Source organism: Raphanus sativus, unplaced genomic scaffold (assembly GCF_000801105.2).
Source record: "Raphanus sativus cultivar WK10039 unplaced genomic scaffold, ASM80110v3 Scaffold1683, whole genome shotgun sequence".
NCBI classification, from domain to species: Eukaryota; Viridiplantae; Streptophyta; class Magnoliopsida; order Brassicales; family Brassicaceae; genus Raphanus; species Raphanus sativus.
The window spans coordinates 1-16,269 of NW_026616992.1; the positions used below are offsets into that span (position 1 = coordinate 1).

A 16,269-nucleotide genomic window follows, 5' to 3' on the forward strand; every position below is an offset into this window, starting at 1 on the left:
ATAAAAAGGTTTTTGACAGATAACAAAACGTATGTAACTATGATATTGTTGTGAAACTGTGTTTTATTATTGAAAATCAAAGTGTTCCTTATATAGGAAATACATGGCGACATGGGCCTAAATACAATGAGCCATAAAAGAGCCAAGATTACAAGTAAATATCTAATGGGCTGGACATCCATAAACATAATATTCATAACACTCCCCCTTGGATGCCAGAACTATATAGAGCTTGTAGTGTGCTTAATGTTGCCTCATTAAAACCTTACTCGGAAAACCCAGTGGGACAAAACCGAAGTGAAGGAAAAAGAGTACAACACACACTACTCCCCCTGTTCTGGACTTCCGTTCTTCAAGTCTGGCGCATGGACACTTTGATGGTTTAGCTTCATGGGCGCCAAGTCTTGAACTGGTCCTTCTGTTGCCACGTCCCAAACGGATAGGTAGACTTCATAGATGTGTAGTTGGTGTAGACATGGTGAAGAAGTCGGCTAACATTTCTCATGACTGAACTTGTAGTACTTTGTGCTTCTTCATCATTCTCCAAATGTGTATAACCTGTTTGAGACCTTGTATAAACCTGTAACATTTATTAAAACCAAACAATCCCTTTTCTTTTGGGTTTTGTTAGTATAAATCAATCTCAAACTTTTAGTTCCTTAGAAGGCAACTTAGGATATATTGATCATGTCCCATTGTCTCATGTTCGGACATGCCAAATTTATCTAAGTAAAGTGCCAATAACACTTATGACAGGGGACGTGTATGGCTTTAGTATCAATGTTTTATGGTCTGAACATATCCATAAATCTTATCCGACCTAGTATGGCTTGCCATATGAAGGCGCCAATCATATCAATACATTTCTTTTGGTCGGATGTGCATAAGTCTTAAAAGTACTTATGTAAAGTCTTTCCTGGACCAAGGACACATGCCTTGTCCATAGCCATACCACGATTTGAATATAGTGGTCACTGGAACCGGTTTAGTCGGAACATGATCGAGGGGATCGAGCCGAAACGGGGCCGGAACAAGACCGAGATGATTACATGGTCCATCTTTCTTAGATAAATTTCGACATGAATGCCTTAGTATATCCATGATCTACTCGGATCATGCTATGTCCATTGTGTGTGTCCCGTTCATAGCTTTTGACCAAACTCTTCATGAACCTTCTTTATTATATGTCCATAACTTGTTCATGAATGGCTATCATGCTATAATTTGATGTTCATCAAAACTAAGCCACTTTTGGATCAATATGCCGTTCCCCTTACTATGGACGTTTCAGGTCGGACAAGACCGAAGGGAACGGATCGGAACGGGCTGGACTAGAACCAAGATGATTAAGGTCGAACTAGGTCGGACGTGATCCTAGTTGATATGGGTCTTTGGTCGTGAATCTGATGGATTCATCCTCTTATTCTCTTTTGACCATATCACATTCTATTCTTGGTACTTTGGATCATAGATCTCAATACATATTCATGGCTATCATCTCCACTATAGATCATTGTATTCTTATCATAGCCTGTCCAAGAATCAATCGATCTAATCATCATTTCTTTAAGTATGAACACAAGGAATTTCCTTCATAATATATGCATGGAGTGTTCAGGGACGTTCTTATAGAACTCCTTTCACTAAGTATTACTTAGTCTTATCCTTTACATGCATTATATGCTTTATATGCAGCTGCCTTTCGTTTCAGTCCATGAATAGCTTAGGAACAAAACTATTCTATGAGAATTTCTTTTCTCATCTTTCTGATACTCTTATCATTTCTTTATCCAGTGATCAATCATGCTGCTTACTACATTTCCCTTTTCTTATATCCAGACCTTTATCACTTTCGGATTTGTAGTAGCATCCACCACATAGGAGTATATCTCCTTATAATTTGTTCCTTGGTCTTTGTGAGTATCCTTGTGTAATAAAGCCATTCCTTGAATGCTTTAAATAGGAATATGAACACCTTAGTCCATGTCTCACGATTTCTTTTCCTTTCCCACACAGGACCCATTTTTCACTGGTTTTATCTTATCAGATGGTGTTTCTATATATGGCCAATACACCCATCTCTTTTATAGATTCTTTGAATCTTTCTTAAACCCCCACAGTTTCTTTTAGTCTATGAATGCATTCTTGTATTCTCGTGGGTTCTGATCCTCGCTTATATCTTTTAAACTCAAGTGCTATTTTCTTATGCATCTTTATCTTTTGTGTATGTATGTGTCGACACTTCTTTTATAGTGTTTCATTGTGTTCCAGACATGAACTAATCGATTGGAGATTTCATTCTTACTAAGAACCTTTATTACCTTACAGTTTGGCGTCCCAAACTACATGGTCTGGTATCTTAGATGTTCAGCTGCGCAGCCTTATCTAAATGTCTAGTCTGGTTTCTCTTATGACCTCAGATATGTCTTTTATTTGCACCTTTCTTTTTATTTCCGAGGTTCCTTATCTTATGGACACTACAAGAAATATGAGTATTAGTAGCAGTTCGCAGTAGCACGAATTCACTAACTGCTATTAAAAATGACAATTTTGGATGCCAATTTTATCATAGCACTAAATCAACACTATGAAATATTTTCACTAAGCGGGAAACCAAAAGTCCATTGTATAACCAATTTTTGTTTTTGGTAACACTTAGAAGCGCCAAGACTTAGCTAAATTTTGGTTTTGACACCAAAATTTTTGGTTTCTGGGAAATTGTTTTTTTCTTCGAAGTCCTTTTTTTTGTTTTCAATCCACAGACACCATCTCCAAAACTCCCCAACATCCATCTTCTTCTTCGTCGGTCAAATTCGAGAATATGGAGCCTCACTTCTTCTCTCAAGATATTAGTAGATCAAACCTCGCTAAAGGAGAAAACCCAAGATGTCAATAACTCTTCAAAGGTTGTTGCCGGAACCGGAAGAGTTTCTAAGTCCGTTAGTCTCTTAACTCGCCGTACGTTCGCCGGTCTGGCTTCTCCGGCGGCTCCTACGCCTTCTCCTCCCTCACAACCCGGTGATGTCAATAAACCAGATGCTTCCCGGTCCGTTTCCACAAGTGTTAGACCCGTAACTCGCCGTATGTCTGCCGATCTAGGTTTTCCTGCCTCTGCGCCGCCTCGGTCTCGCTCGGGTGAGAGTAATTGATTTCACTTACAATGGGTTTGCTCGAATTTAGTTCTAGAATATCTGCTTTGATTTGAATTGAATATCTGTTTTTTTGTATTAGATTCTTGATACATGGGGTTGCTTTTAAGGAATTGAATGGAAGCATCTTTAGATTCTCTTTGTCAAGTAAAATTATATTGTGGAAGAAATAGTTGGGTTGGGTGTCATCATCGTGTTCCTTATATGCTGAAGTTTTAAGAACTGTGTTATGCTTCGGGTGTTGGTGACAAGAAGGTTACTGAGCCTTACTCTGTTTACACGGTTAGAAGGAAAGCTTCCAGAAGAAAAAGGAGTAAGGACTCGTCTTCCCTCTAGTGCAATGCCTCGCCTTCGTCTTGACTTAATCTCAAGCCCTGGGTATGAAACTCATTCAGTGATATATGATTGTTGACTCTCGGGTAATGGGAGCTATGGACATGTGGAATCAGGGTAGAACATAGTATATGCTCTCGTCTTTCGAAAATAGTAAGAAATCTAGATGAATAACTTGTGTTAGTGTTGAACCTATAATGCCCATCAAACTTGTTTAGCATTCTGTGACCTGTGAAAAATTAAAGCATGGCGTTTTTTGTAAGTCTTTTAAATATTTGTATCACATGAAGAGGAAGGCTCTAGCAATTTATATATACTTATCAGAAGTATAATAGTTCTCTGTTGCTTTAATCTTTCTCTGGGTTTAGCAAATTGTATATCAGTGCATCTTATGTTTTTCAACATTGATCAGTTACAACTTTCTCTGCGATTATACATGAAACAAGTGTTATCAGTAAGTATTACGGTATCATAGATTATGACTATTCTTACCATCTTTACTAATAACCTTAGGAGTCATGTCGATCTTTGTTACTGTATGTTTCTGGTTATAGTTTGAAAAAATGTGTTACATGTGTCTCTTGCATCGACGAGTTGGAGATGCAGTGGCATTGAGACAGGTCCAAGACAGAGTGAGAAGCAGAACTCGATGCAGAGGAACTCGTGAAGAATTTAATGGAGAAGCTCGTTATTAAGGATTATGGTTTGTTGTTTTATTCTGTTTTAGACTTTCGCTGGTCTTTCTCTGATCTGAGACTTTGCCTGATCTTATTGCAATGGAGGAGTTCTGTTTGTTTAAGGCTGTGTGTGGAGAGGTGACTCGAGTGGGTTTGCATTTGTTGCTCATAAAGCAGTGGAACCTCCTATGAAGCAAAGGAAGATGCTTATGTATTTCTAAAAGAAGAGACTAAAAAGAAGTGATCTGTTTCTGTCTGAGCTTGAGCTCTCTGTGTATGAGTATTTCTGTCTTAGAATTACATATAACATAAATAGGTTCAAGTCTTTGAGATTGAAGTTGTTTGAATTGTGTATAGGCAGGAGCAAAGATGTATATTTTAGAATTTAATGAATATAAAAAAATTATTTATAGATCAAAATGCAACATATATATGATAATTGGAGTTTTGGTATAAAATATTTTAAATACCACCATATATTTATATAATTAAATAGATATAAAAATCATTGTTTATTGCAAAATAATTATATTTTAATTTATATGTTTGACTATATATTTTATACATTTAACGAATATAAATTTTTTGTTTATTTGTATTTTGTAATTTGTATTTCAAAAAAAGAAAACACTCTAAACCCTAAACCCTAAACATGTTTTTAAATCCTAAACATAAACTTTAATATTTTCATAATATAACTTCAAAGTTAAACTTAAAACTTAAAATTTAATCATTTTAAAAATATAATTTCAAATTTAAATCTAAACTTCAAACACTAGAACTAAATCTACACTCTAAACCTAATACCCTAAACCCCAAATTTAAATCCCACATACAAAGTCATCAGTCTAATCTAATATTTGTAACATCAATTATTAAAATTTTCAAAAATCCTAGTTTTATACTATCCAATACATACAAAATTTAATTTTGAAATTTTAAATCTTAACCTTGTATTCTATATATCTAAACTAAACCTTAAATATATATAGCTCAAATCCTATACTATCATAACTTTTTCATCTCAAAACATCAAACCATATCACATTTTTCAAATGTTATATCACAAACATTAACATTTTAATAAAAATGAGTTTTAATGCTGAAACCAAAATATAAAATCATAATTTTGTACTATCTAACATAGAAACTACCATATAAATTTACCAAAAGATAAAACAACAAAAAATAAAAATAAAGAAATTATCGTGGACCACTAATATTGATATACCCGGATCACATCATTTACCGTTGGATTGGATTTAATCCAACGGAAGGAATCTAACCATACTCTCTCTCTCTCTCTCTTTTTTTTCACTCTCTGTCGACAGGGTCTGTCTCTCTTTACCTTTATTTTTTTTTCTTCTGAAAACTCAATCTCTCCATAGATTCTCTCTCAATCTCTTAATCTCTATCAACAAAATAATTTTTTTTTCCTCTTCCTCATTCATCTTCGTGATTTTTTTCTTCTGATTTAATGTTTTTTTGTTTCTTCTCTTCTACTCATCTGTTTTTAGATTTGTTTTTTTTTGTTTCCAGATCTGCGAAAATGGTACTGTGATAACTGAAGGTGGTGGTGTGACGACCGAGAGAGCAAGACAACAGAGGACATGGCTGAGGGCGTGGCTCGTCGCTGCATCTCTCTCTCTCTCTGTTCGTTTTAGATTGTAAAGTTCCCTATTTTATCCAATGTTCTGACTTAAGCTTGTGTAGAGAAGCAGTGAGCTTTGGATGTGTTTTAAAGTTCAGTTTTTTAATGTTGTTCAGGTTGGAGGCTGGAGTAAGAGAACGAACAGAGGGTTGAGGTGTATGCTCTGGTGGCTGGAGGCGGAGGACTAGGGTTACGGAGCTGGAGGCGGAGGATTAGGGTTACAGAACTAGAGGCGGAAGCTCGGGGAATGGTGGTTTAGGTCTAGGTTAATTGGGTTTTGGTTTAATGTTTGTAATTTATTTTTTCTTTAATGTGTTCTTTAGTTATTTTGTATGATGATTAAAATTAATAAAATAAATTTTAATTTTTAATTATGAATAAATTTTCGTATAATTTTAATTATTGAATTTTTTAATCATTTAAATATTTTATTTTTAATTATAGAATTATTATATTTATGCCAATATAAAATATTTTACAGCAGTAAAAAAATATAAAAAGAACATCATAGCACAAATTAGAAGCTATAAAATGCTAATCTATATCACATGATTAACGCTAGGATATCTAATTTTTATAGTACACGAAAAATGCTACGATAGGAGGGGGTCTATTATAGCTGCGGCTGTCAGAGCGTTTATAAAAACGCTACCAAAGCTCTATAGTAGCGTTTTTCGTGTGCTACCAATACTAATATTTCTTGTAGTGGGAACATGTTGGTCTATCTTTAGACTCTATAGCAACTTGATTATGTCTCTTCTAGTACATTAATTTCGTGGTGCTTAAGCTGGTATGACTTAGTCATTCTTTTTCTTTTCTTTTCGGGTCTAATTTGTCTGGCATTCTTTTAGCTAGCTTTGTATGATCTTTCTTTGGACGTCTTAAATCATATTCTCTGGTCCGAGGATCTTGCCAAGACAAGGATGGTTAATACCATTCCATTTCTTTATACTTGTACCAGCTTATTTCTTTCTCCCCCTGATGTTGAATAGTCGGATTTAATCATGCAATCCGTAAACCTGGCCTTAATCTGATCACCCATATTTGGCTCAAGGTTTCTTATAAAATCGTGGGAGAAAGCATTCTCATATCCAACATATATTCCCAATCTTATCTCATCTTTTTTATGAGGTTCCATCCTAGACGGCAAATATTATTGTGGTGGTCTATACATAATCTCTTAGGATGGTCTATGTCTGGATCATGACCCTTTATCATTATTAGATGGGAATATCTATGCTCACTTTATATGGCCTGATGCATATTTTTATTACATGTAAATCCATGTGTTCCCAAGCATTAGCTAGTGATCTTTGTATCACAAAGAATTCGGCCAAGTTCTATCATGGTCATAGACCATGTCACTCGGATTTTTAGTGTTGTTCATGGACCACGGGAGTGTCATTTCTCCCCCTCATGAACATGCTATAAATATTTTAGATGCTTGGAACATTATAGCCTATTGAGTTTCCCTTGTGTACATGTTACACAACGTGAGATTCTATGGGATAACTCTTTTGTGCCTTTTTCGATATCAATCTTTGCATCAATTTTAAAGACCTGGATGGCTAGTCCAGTCATGCCATAAAGTGTATAAAATTTTGTGGTCAACCTATCTGGTTACCTAGGCCTTTTGCCTTTATCATACTGATCTTTTAGCATAGTTTAGATCAGTTGGGAGTACAGTCTCGACCATTTTTATGCCTTGGGCGATTTTTACTTTCTTTATAATCTTAAGGAATTTATATTTCTTTTGCCCATTGGTTCAATGCGGAAACCATTCATTTTTAAATCTTTATAACTCAATGGGTCTTTTATTAGGTGTATATAATGCCTTGGCCGAGTGACTATACTCTTATTTATAAACTCATATATACTCTTATCCATATCATAGAGTTTTGATGTCGAAATTTTTTTTCAAGGCATCTGAAGTCTCATAATCCATCTGATCATTTTCTTTTTCATGAGTTTCATACTCTATTTGATCAGTATGGTCATGATCCATGTCATCTTCACCATCTCGGTAAGCCATGTTGGCTTCCGGATTTTTCTTCAAACTCTCTATGTAAAGCTCATACAAGTGCTTTGGAGTTTGGCAATTATTTGCCCAGTGATTACCCATACCACATTTGTGACACAAAAAAGATTTTATTTAAGGTTTAAAAGACACACTTCGACCTCGACCTCGACCACGGCTAAAGCCGGGTGTGGTACTGCGGCCTCGTCCTCGCCCATGTGTCTTAAATGTGTCACGACCTCGTCCATAACCTTTCCCACGGCTAGGGCCGGAATGGTTGTTGTGCTGGACGAGATTACTTTCTTTCTTAGGCTCCAAAATCAGCCTAGAAATGTCGGGTAATGATTTTGTACCGGGAGGTCTCATCTCACTGTTTCTCATTAATAACTCATTATTGGTCTCAGCCAATAGTAAACAGGAGATCAAATCAGTATAGGTGGTGAAACCTCTTTCTCTATACTGCTGTTGCAGTAACACATTAGAGAAAGTCTTGTTCAGTTACTTCTTCACCACATTGTTTCAACATTGAAACTATCTTAAACAGAACCGAGTTGTATTCATCCACAGACTTATAGTATTGAAATCTCAGGTTCTTCCACTCAAATTTTATCCTTTGGTAATAGCACCGACTTAAAGTCCAAAGTTCTAGTGGATTTTCTTTACTGGGGTACTGATTTCTTTAGACTCTCATTTAGATGGTGGCTAATAACTAATATTGCCATGTATCAATCTTTCTCGTTTGGCAATATCGTCTTCTGTGATTTATTCACCAAGTCCTTTTGACTTTAGGATAACCTCGGTATCCAGTGTCCATTTTAAATGATTATCTCTTTAGAGATTTAGGACAGCATAATCCAAGTTGATTTTCGACATCTCATATTGTATATCACTCAATTTTTATAAGAAAATCAATCATATAAATCGTGTGATCAAGCAAACAATCGAGTTAATGCTTTCCTAATAAACAAGTCACACGGCTTAGATATATGTCTAAAATATAAAGTTTTTCCTTTTATAGAACGTTTCTGAAAATATAAATTTTCTGAAAATAGAAAGTTTCCCTTTATAGTAAGTTTCTAAAAATAGAAAGTTTCATTTTATAGTAAGTTTCTAAAAATAGAAAGTTTCCTTTTATAGTAAGTTTCTAAAAATAGAAAGTTTCCTTTTATAGTAAATTTCTAAAAATAGAAAGTTTCATTTTCTAGAAATATTCTGAAAATATAAATTTTTTTTTATAGTAAGTTTCTAGGAATTATAAGAAATCGATCATAATTATGTTTTAGGAGATGATCAACTTCAAAGTTTAAAATCGATTTGATCATTCAGATCAATGATGTTTTCGAGATTCAGCAAGCCATTGAGGCTGTGATTTTAATTGATTAACAATCTCATATCGAACTTTAGGTTTAAGAACTCCGATTTACTCATGGATGGGTTTGGACTTATTGATCTAGGTTGTTAGGGATTTAGCAAGATTTTAATTGTCATAACCTTTAACATCAAACCAAATTCGATTGTTTGTGTTCTCTTTTAGAGTTTCAGACAGTTTACCTTTGTTTAGAGAAGATCTGAAACCGGACCACCAAGAGAAAGAGAGATCGTAGATGGATTAGGGTTTTGACGGCGCAGCTTAAAACGGGAGGTGAGCGCGCGTCTGAAATCGGATTGATGTGACGTTTGCGGCACTGGATTCTTCTCGTCGAGATCTTCAAATTGATAGGTTGATCGTCATCTGAGTCCTTACGGTTAGAGAGATATGACAGTTTGAAGTTGCAGCCGAAATTAGGGTTTTAGGTCACTTGACGGCGCGTCTTAGAATAGCGATTGAGAGCGCGTCCGACGTCAGATAGAGACGAGGCCGACGGCGTTGGATTCGTCTCGTCAAGAGCTTCAATTTGATATGTGGCTCGTCGTCTGGATCTTTACGGTTGAAGAGAACGAGCTGTTTGAAGTGGCGCCGTCAATTAGGGTTTTTGAGGTAACTCGGGATTTCAGAGTTTCGTGCTGATAACGTGTTGTGAAACTGTGTTTTATTATTGAATCAAAGTGTTCCTTATATAGGAAATACATGGCGACATGGGCCTAAATACAATGAGCCATAAACGGGCCAAGATTACAAGTAAATATCTAATGGGCTGGACATCCATAAACATAATATTCATAACAGATATGTTAATTTTCTAGAGGCATGTGTTCTTTAAATAATAGGTAGCCGAAAACTGTTACATATTTATTCTGCATAAATAAAAGAAAATCAGAAAATATTAATTAAATTAAAAACATACCTTTAAAATATTCTAGTGGCAAAGAATTGTAAATACTACTGAAACAGAAGGGTACCTCAAAAAAGGGTCTTCTGTTTCAATAGTATTGATTTTTAATAATACTCAAAACAATTTGAAATACCCAAATATACATAATTACAAAAAAATATTCAGGTATTTTGGGTACCAACTGGATTAGAAACATGCGGGTCCAAAAACAAAAACCAATATGTAGTTTACTCGAACATGCATTTTCGTGTTAGTTTCGTTAAGTTTTTTGGATCCGATAAAATGCATATACCTAAGAAAAATTTACATAAGAGTGTACATACAAAATCTCAAATAAACTAATTCATAAATCATATAATTTTAAACAAATCTTTATTCGATATACTACAACCTTATAACATAATAATTTTGTTTATAACCAAACAAAACCCGCGCTTTCGAAGCGCGGATCAAAATCTAGTTTTATACTTATACATCTATACATTTATTGTTTGGATTTTTGATTATACAATAAAAATGATTTTAATTTTACTGGGCTTGCCAAGTGGTTTTATATTATTTGCTTCCAGTGTAAAATATATTGGTTATGATCCATATTATTAGGAAACAAAATGACAATACTAAAGTTATATATTATCAGCTATCCTTCACCTTAACCATATTTATTTAACTTAAGAAAATTGCTGCCGATTACTAGGAATTTAAATGGTGGTTAGATAAAGAAAATATATTTTATATGGTCCTGATTATTAGGAAACAAATCGAAAAGAAAAAAACTGAAGTTACATATTTTTAACTGTCGCCTACATATTTGCCTATTTATTTAATTGATGTTTAATGTTTGATTAATTAAGATATATTGATCAGCTATCAGGTTTGTGGCCCCTGGTTATTAGATGAGTATATGTGGTGGTTACATTCAGAAATTAAATTTTGAAACAGTTAAATTAAAAAAATATGTATTGTTGAAATAATAGTTGGATTAATAGAATAGATGCTGCGATTTTATGTTATAATTAGTTAACTACTGATATTTTGAATATATGATAATATTAAAATTGATCAGCTATTTGCCATCTACTATATTTGGTTCCCTTAACTTAACAAATTACCCATATTTTAGTTTATTTGAGTTAAGTTAAGATTTTTCATTTACGTATTTAGATATATATTATATATATATATATAGTTATTGATTAGAAAAGATTGGTATTTATTTATTTATGTTTTATGATGCAATCGTTTGTAAAATAAAAAAATGATTGGAACTGATGAATGGTAATGGAAACAATATTAACATATTAATGTAGTTTTTAAGTGGAAGTTTGCAGATTCTAATAAACGTCGAAGCATTGGGGTTCGTAGAAAAGCATTATCAAAACATCAGAATTGGTACATAATCTATATAATAATTGAAGACCAGTGTGTTATAGTGACTGAAGTTTGTTCTAATTCGACAGGCATATGTTGTTTAAATAAAAAGGTTTTTGACAGATAACAAAACGTATGTAACTATGATATGTTAATTTTCGAGAGGCATGTGTTATTTAAATAATAGGTACCCGAAAACTGAAGTTGCTCAAAAAAAAAAAAAAAAAATACCCGAAAACTGTTACATATTTATTCTGCATAAATAAAAGAAAATCAGAAGACATCAATTAAATTAAAAACATACCTTTAAATACTACTGAAACAGAAGGGTACCTCAAAAAAGGGTCTTCTGTTTTAATAGTATTGACTAGATTTTGACCCGCGCTTTCAAAGCGCGGGTTTATTTTCTTTTAAATTGACAAATATTTAGTAAATGTCATATTTTGTATATTTGTTTTTTTTTATAAAAGACTTCAGCTTTTTTATTTTTCTTTATCGTGTTTCATTTTAAAAGAGTATAGGCCAGAGCACATTATCCGAACCCGAAGAACCAACCTGAAACCGACCCGAAAATCAGGGTTCCGAACCCGATCAGACCCGGGGTAAATATCCGAATGAGTTCTAAATTGCTATATCCGAAGAATCGGTCCCGAATCCGACCCGAACCGAGAACCAAATGAGTATCCGAAGATATTCAAAATATATCTAAAATATATATGTTATAATTATATTTATAATTATTTTAATTTTTAAATTGATATTATAAGTTAATTATAGTAGTTATTTTCGGTACTTTTGAGTATTTTTGTATAAAATATGATAGTTTGGATAAAAGTTTACCCAAAAACTATATAAAATGTATATTTTTGGTTACTTTTGAATAATTTGGATACAAAAATTTGAACTGAATCAGATACTTTGGTTACTTTGAGTACAAATAACTGAACCCGTTAGATACCTTGGTTATTTGGTTATTTTGGACGTTCTTATGCATGAGAACCAAACCCACCCGGACCCAGAAAGACCCGACTCGAACCTGACCCGAAATTTTATAATACCCGAATGTGGTTTAATTTCAAAACTCGAATGAGGTTTAGTTTCAAAACCCAAAAAACTCGATATCCGAAAGAACCGATCCGTACCCGAATGGGTATCCAAACGTCCAGGTCTAGTGAGTATTTATGTTTAGAAAATAAAACTTTATTTTTAATGAACTAAGTTGGTATAACTCTGATATATTAATTTTATTATGTGGTTAATTTTTTAATAAAAAATTATATACTTTTAATAAAGATTTATACTTTTCAATGAAAAAAATCAATTTTTTTATGAATGCTTAAATTATATTAAAAATAAAAAACATAATAATTAAGTTATTAATTTTTGTTCACTACACAAAATATAAATAATGGTTGAAAATAAATTATTTGAATTTGGAGAAAAAAATAAGAATTGGATGTTATTTCTTAATCGGCCCAAATGGCCCAAGAGAGATGATGTGGGCAGTGGGCTGGATCCAAAAAATAACTCAATATAAATGTGTTATTAATATTACTTGATTACCCTTAATGAAATAATCAATGTTAGTTAAAGAAATAGTATGTTTAGGTAAAAAAACACAATAGGATACTGCTTTAATAGTATTGATACAGCATTCTCACCTCAAAGCAAACACACAGATTTCAAAACATTTCTCATATAATGTCTTTTAAGAAAAAGATAGTACCATTAGGCTGTCGAAAACAATTTGGATGATTGAAGCAAAAGTCATACACACCTGGAAACCATCACATGCCGATTTTGGTGAGACTTTAGAGATCATATTTGAAGACAAAAATGTATATATTGCGATATTTTTTTTGTTACCATTTTATGATTTGTTTAACTGTATTCGTCTTCTAATGTATTATTTTAAAAATTTCTTCCTGGGGACCAAAGTTCATGCTACTTGCCTTTTAAATTAAAACATAATAAATAGAAAATTTTAAGCTAAATAATTTAGGATAATAAACAACTTAGATACACGATTTTCCTTATATAACAGTAGCTATCATTAAACACTTTCATACACCTTATTTAAATAAAATAGAGTTTACATACGATAATTTAATAATATGATTACAAAGTATATTGCAGAAACAAAAATTTTACGAATAAACATTAGAAATGACAAATCCTAAATCCTAATCGTTTACCTTCAAAACAAACATTAAACCCTGATTTTTAACCTTTAAAAAAAACCGGATAGTATATTATTAGGATTTTTATTAGCGTATTTTTCCCATAAATTAGCATTAAATTGAAAATATCAATATGTATTATCTAAATTTCTGTGTAAATTCCTTCCATATTATATCCCCAAATACTCGGAACCAAAACGTGTTGATTTACCTATTTATTCGTATAAAATATATGTAATCATAATTTCCAAGAAATCTGTGAAGTAAATATACGTTTATTTTATTAAAAAAGTTAGGTTTTAGCTATTTATTAGGTAATTACCCATATATGGAAATAAACTATCAATTTAAACTACAAAAGAAAATATTCATTTTTAACATAAATACCCGAATATACCAAAACATCATATCGATTTTTCTGTAACTTAAATTAGCTTGATGCTCAAGATATGTGAATATAACAAGATCTTCTCCAACTAAATTAAATCTGAATATTATAAAAATCGGCCTTATCTTTCCTTATAAGTATAGGGATGTATGATACTCAAAGCAAACACATTCGTTTCTTTTATTTTCAGAGAAAATTCTTCAGAACAGAAAATAGCATACCTTGATGACTGGAAAACGACATGGTTCAAGTCAAAGTTATACACATCTGGAAACAATTCAATTCACACAGTTTGGTGAGACGTTGGAAAAAATTAAGATAATTCGTAAACTAGATAGTTTAATATTTTACTATTTGTTTCAATAGCATATTGAAAATAACTTATATTTTTTTCAATATTTGTAGATCCTATAAAGTTCAATGGCACCAAGGGAAAACTTTATATCAATTGGATAGTTTTCTAGATTCAACTACGTGAGGTAAAGAAAATAATCGGATTATTTGTATAGATATACAACAAACGATTATTTATATATACCCTTATGATAATAAATAAATTTCAATCCGTAAATAGGCAAGTCTTTCAAGTATTACTTACTTTTTGGTTTAGCTTTCATTGCATCGTATATAGTAGCCATTAGTCCTTCGTTTTCGAGCTCATTGCATATGAGCTCCTGTATTGGTAAGAGAAAATATCAGTTAGAAATGTACACCTATAAATCTATAAGAAATACTAAAGTTATAATTGTGTAGAATAGAATATAGGTGATACTTTAGTTATAATAGTGTAGAATAGAATAGATAGCCTAAAAGACAATTTACAAAAAAAAAGTAATAAGACCAATAAGTATCATATACAACCAACATCATCATCACCGTAATGATTAGAACGGAGTCTTAAGTTTTGTACGAGTCTATTTAATTATATACAGGAGGAAATACATTTATAACAACCAACAAGCAGTTCTATACACAAACTAACCATAATCAATTCCATTCATTATTTAAATTAACATGAGTATATTAAGTAATACTTAAATTTTTTAGATTTTGCAGTGATTTGATATTACTTATTTCTTGAAGTTCTTTGATATGAGTAGTACACCGGCACAACATGTTACTTCCAGTGAATACTGCAATAAAGAAACATAACTAAGATAACTAATTCACAAATCATTCCAAAAGGAAGAAAATGGAATATTTTTTACAAGGAAGAAATCATTTCGATTACAAACCTTTCATGGTTTTGACAAAGTGTGAACAATATCAAACTCAATTGCTTCAGATATTTGTAAATTATATCTGAAACCATCTGAAGTCGCTCCGATAACACACATAGCCCATCTTCGTTCGACATGCAATACATTTTAAGAAAAAAGAACAAACAAAGTTAGATCTCGATATCAATTTTTGTAAATCGGTCAGATAAACCTACAATCTTTAGAAGATCAAAAAGAATTTAGATTATATTTACCTGACCATTTCGGATTAGTTGGATCCTTGAACCCCCGATCTTCGTTTTGTTGTTTGAGGGAGAAATGCCTTTTCTTACAGATCTTCTTTTGAGATATACAAAACCATACGAAGCTCATCCGATTAAAAAGTTATGATATCGGATTCGACATGCAACCTTTTCTGGAAAGACAAAAAAATTTATATGTGTGTTTTCGATTTTTCAAAAGTGATTCAGATGAACATATGATCTACTGATAAAAAGAATAAGTGAGAAGGGAAATAACTGCAAAGATTGGTGTCGATGGAGGATGTATCAGATTTTAGTATTCTATTTTGAGAGAGAAAGGAAATCTTTTTTTTTGAAGCAAGACTTTTCTGGAAGAAGGCAATTTTGTCCCGCCCTAAACACACTTATGAGAAATCGAACAAGAGCATAAATTTAAAACAAAACGATTGTCCCGCCCTCTAAAGGGCGGGTCAAAATCTAGTATATCTATTAATTGGTATATATACAGCTATATATTAATCCAAATGCAAAAAAAAAACAATTTCTTCAAAACCCTCACTAAATATACAAAAATATAATCCATATATTTAGATTATTAAAATTAGATATACATATACATACATATATATATATATATATGTGATAAAAATAGTAATAGTTTGATACTATTAATATTTAGTATACGATGAAACATGTTATTATTGATATTTTACGAACATAGTTTTACGGGTTATTCAAACACATGCAATATATTTATCGAATATTAAC

The 16,269-nt window shown here is 32.4% G+C and overlaps 2 long non-coding RNA genes across 4 annotated transcripts; one reads left to right on the forward strand and one right to left on the reverse strand.

Moving 5' to 3' along the window:
- Positions 1–5,436: 5,436 nt before the first annotated feature.
- LOC108832591 (uncharacterized) lies at positions 5,437–6,181 on the forward strand. The gene is made up of 2 exons (XR_001946521.2): positions 5,437–5,826; positions 5,927–6,181. It is a non-coding gene; the product is annotated as an uncharacterized LOC108832591 (long non-coding RNA).
- A 6,904-nt stretch (positions 6,182–13,085) lies between these two features.
- Positions 13,086–15,891, reverse strand: LOC130504583 (uncharacterized). 3 transcript variants are annotated; one of them, XR_008941338.1, is made up of 6 exons: positions 15,514–15,875; positions 15,275–15,383; positions 15,110–15,172; positions 14,638–14,713; positions 14,261–14,306; positions 13,086–13,248 (listed from the first exon to the last, which is right to left on the reverse strand). It is a non-coding gene; the product is annotated as an uncharacterized LOC130504583 (long non-coding RNA). The 3 variants fall into 3 exon arrangements; XR_008941339.1 differs by lacking the exon at positions 13,086–13,248 and having other exon boundaries at positions 13,427–14,306; positions 15,514–15,674; positions 15,779–15,891; XR_008941337.1 differs by lacking the exon at positions 13,086–13,248 and having other exon boundaries at positions 13,427–14,306.
- Between the last annotated feature and the right edge of the window lie 378 nt (positions 15,892–16,269).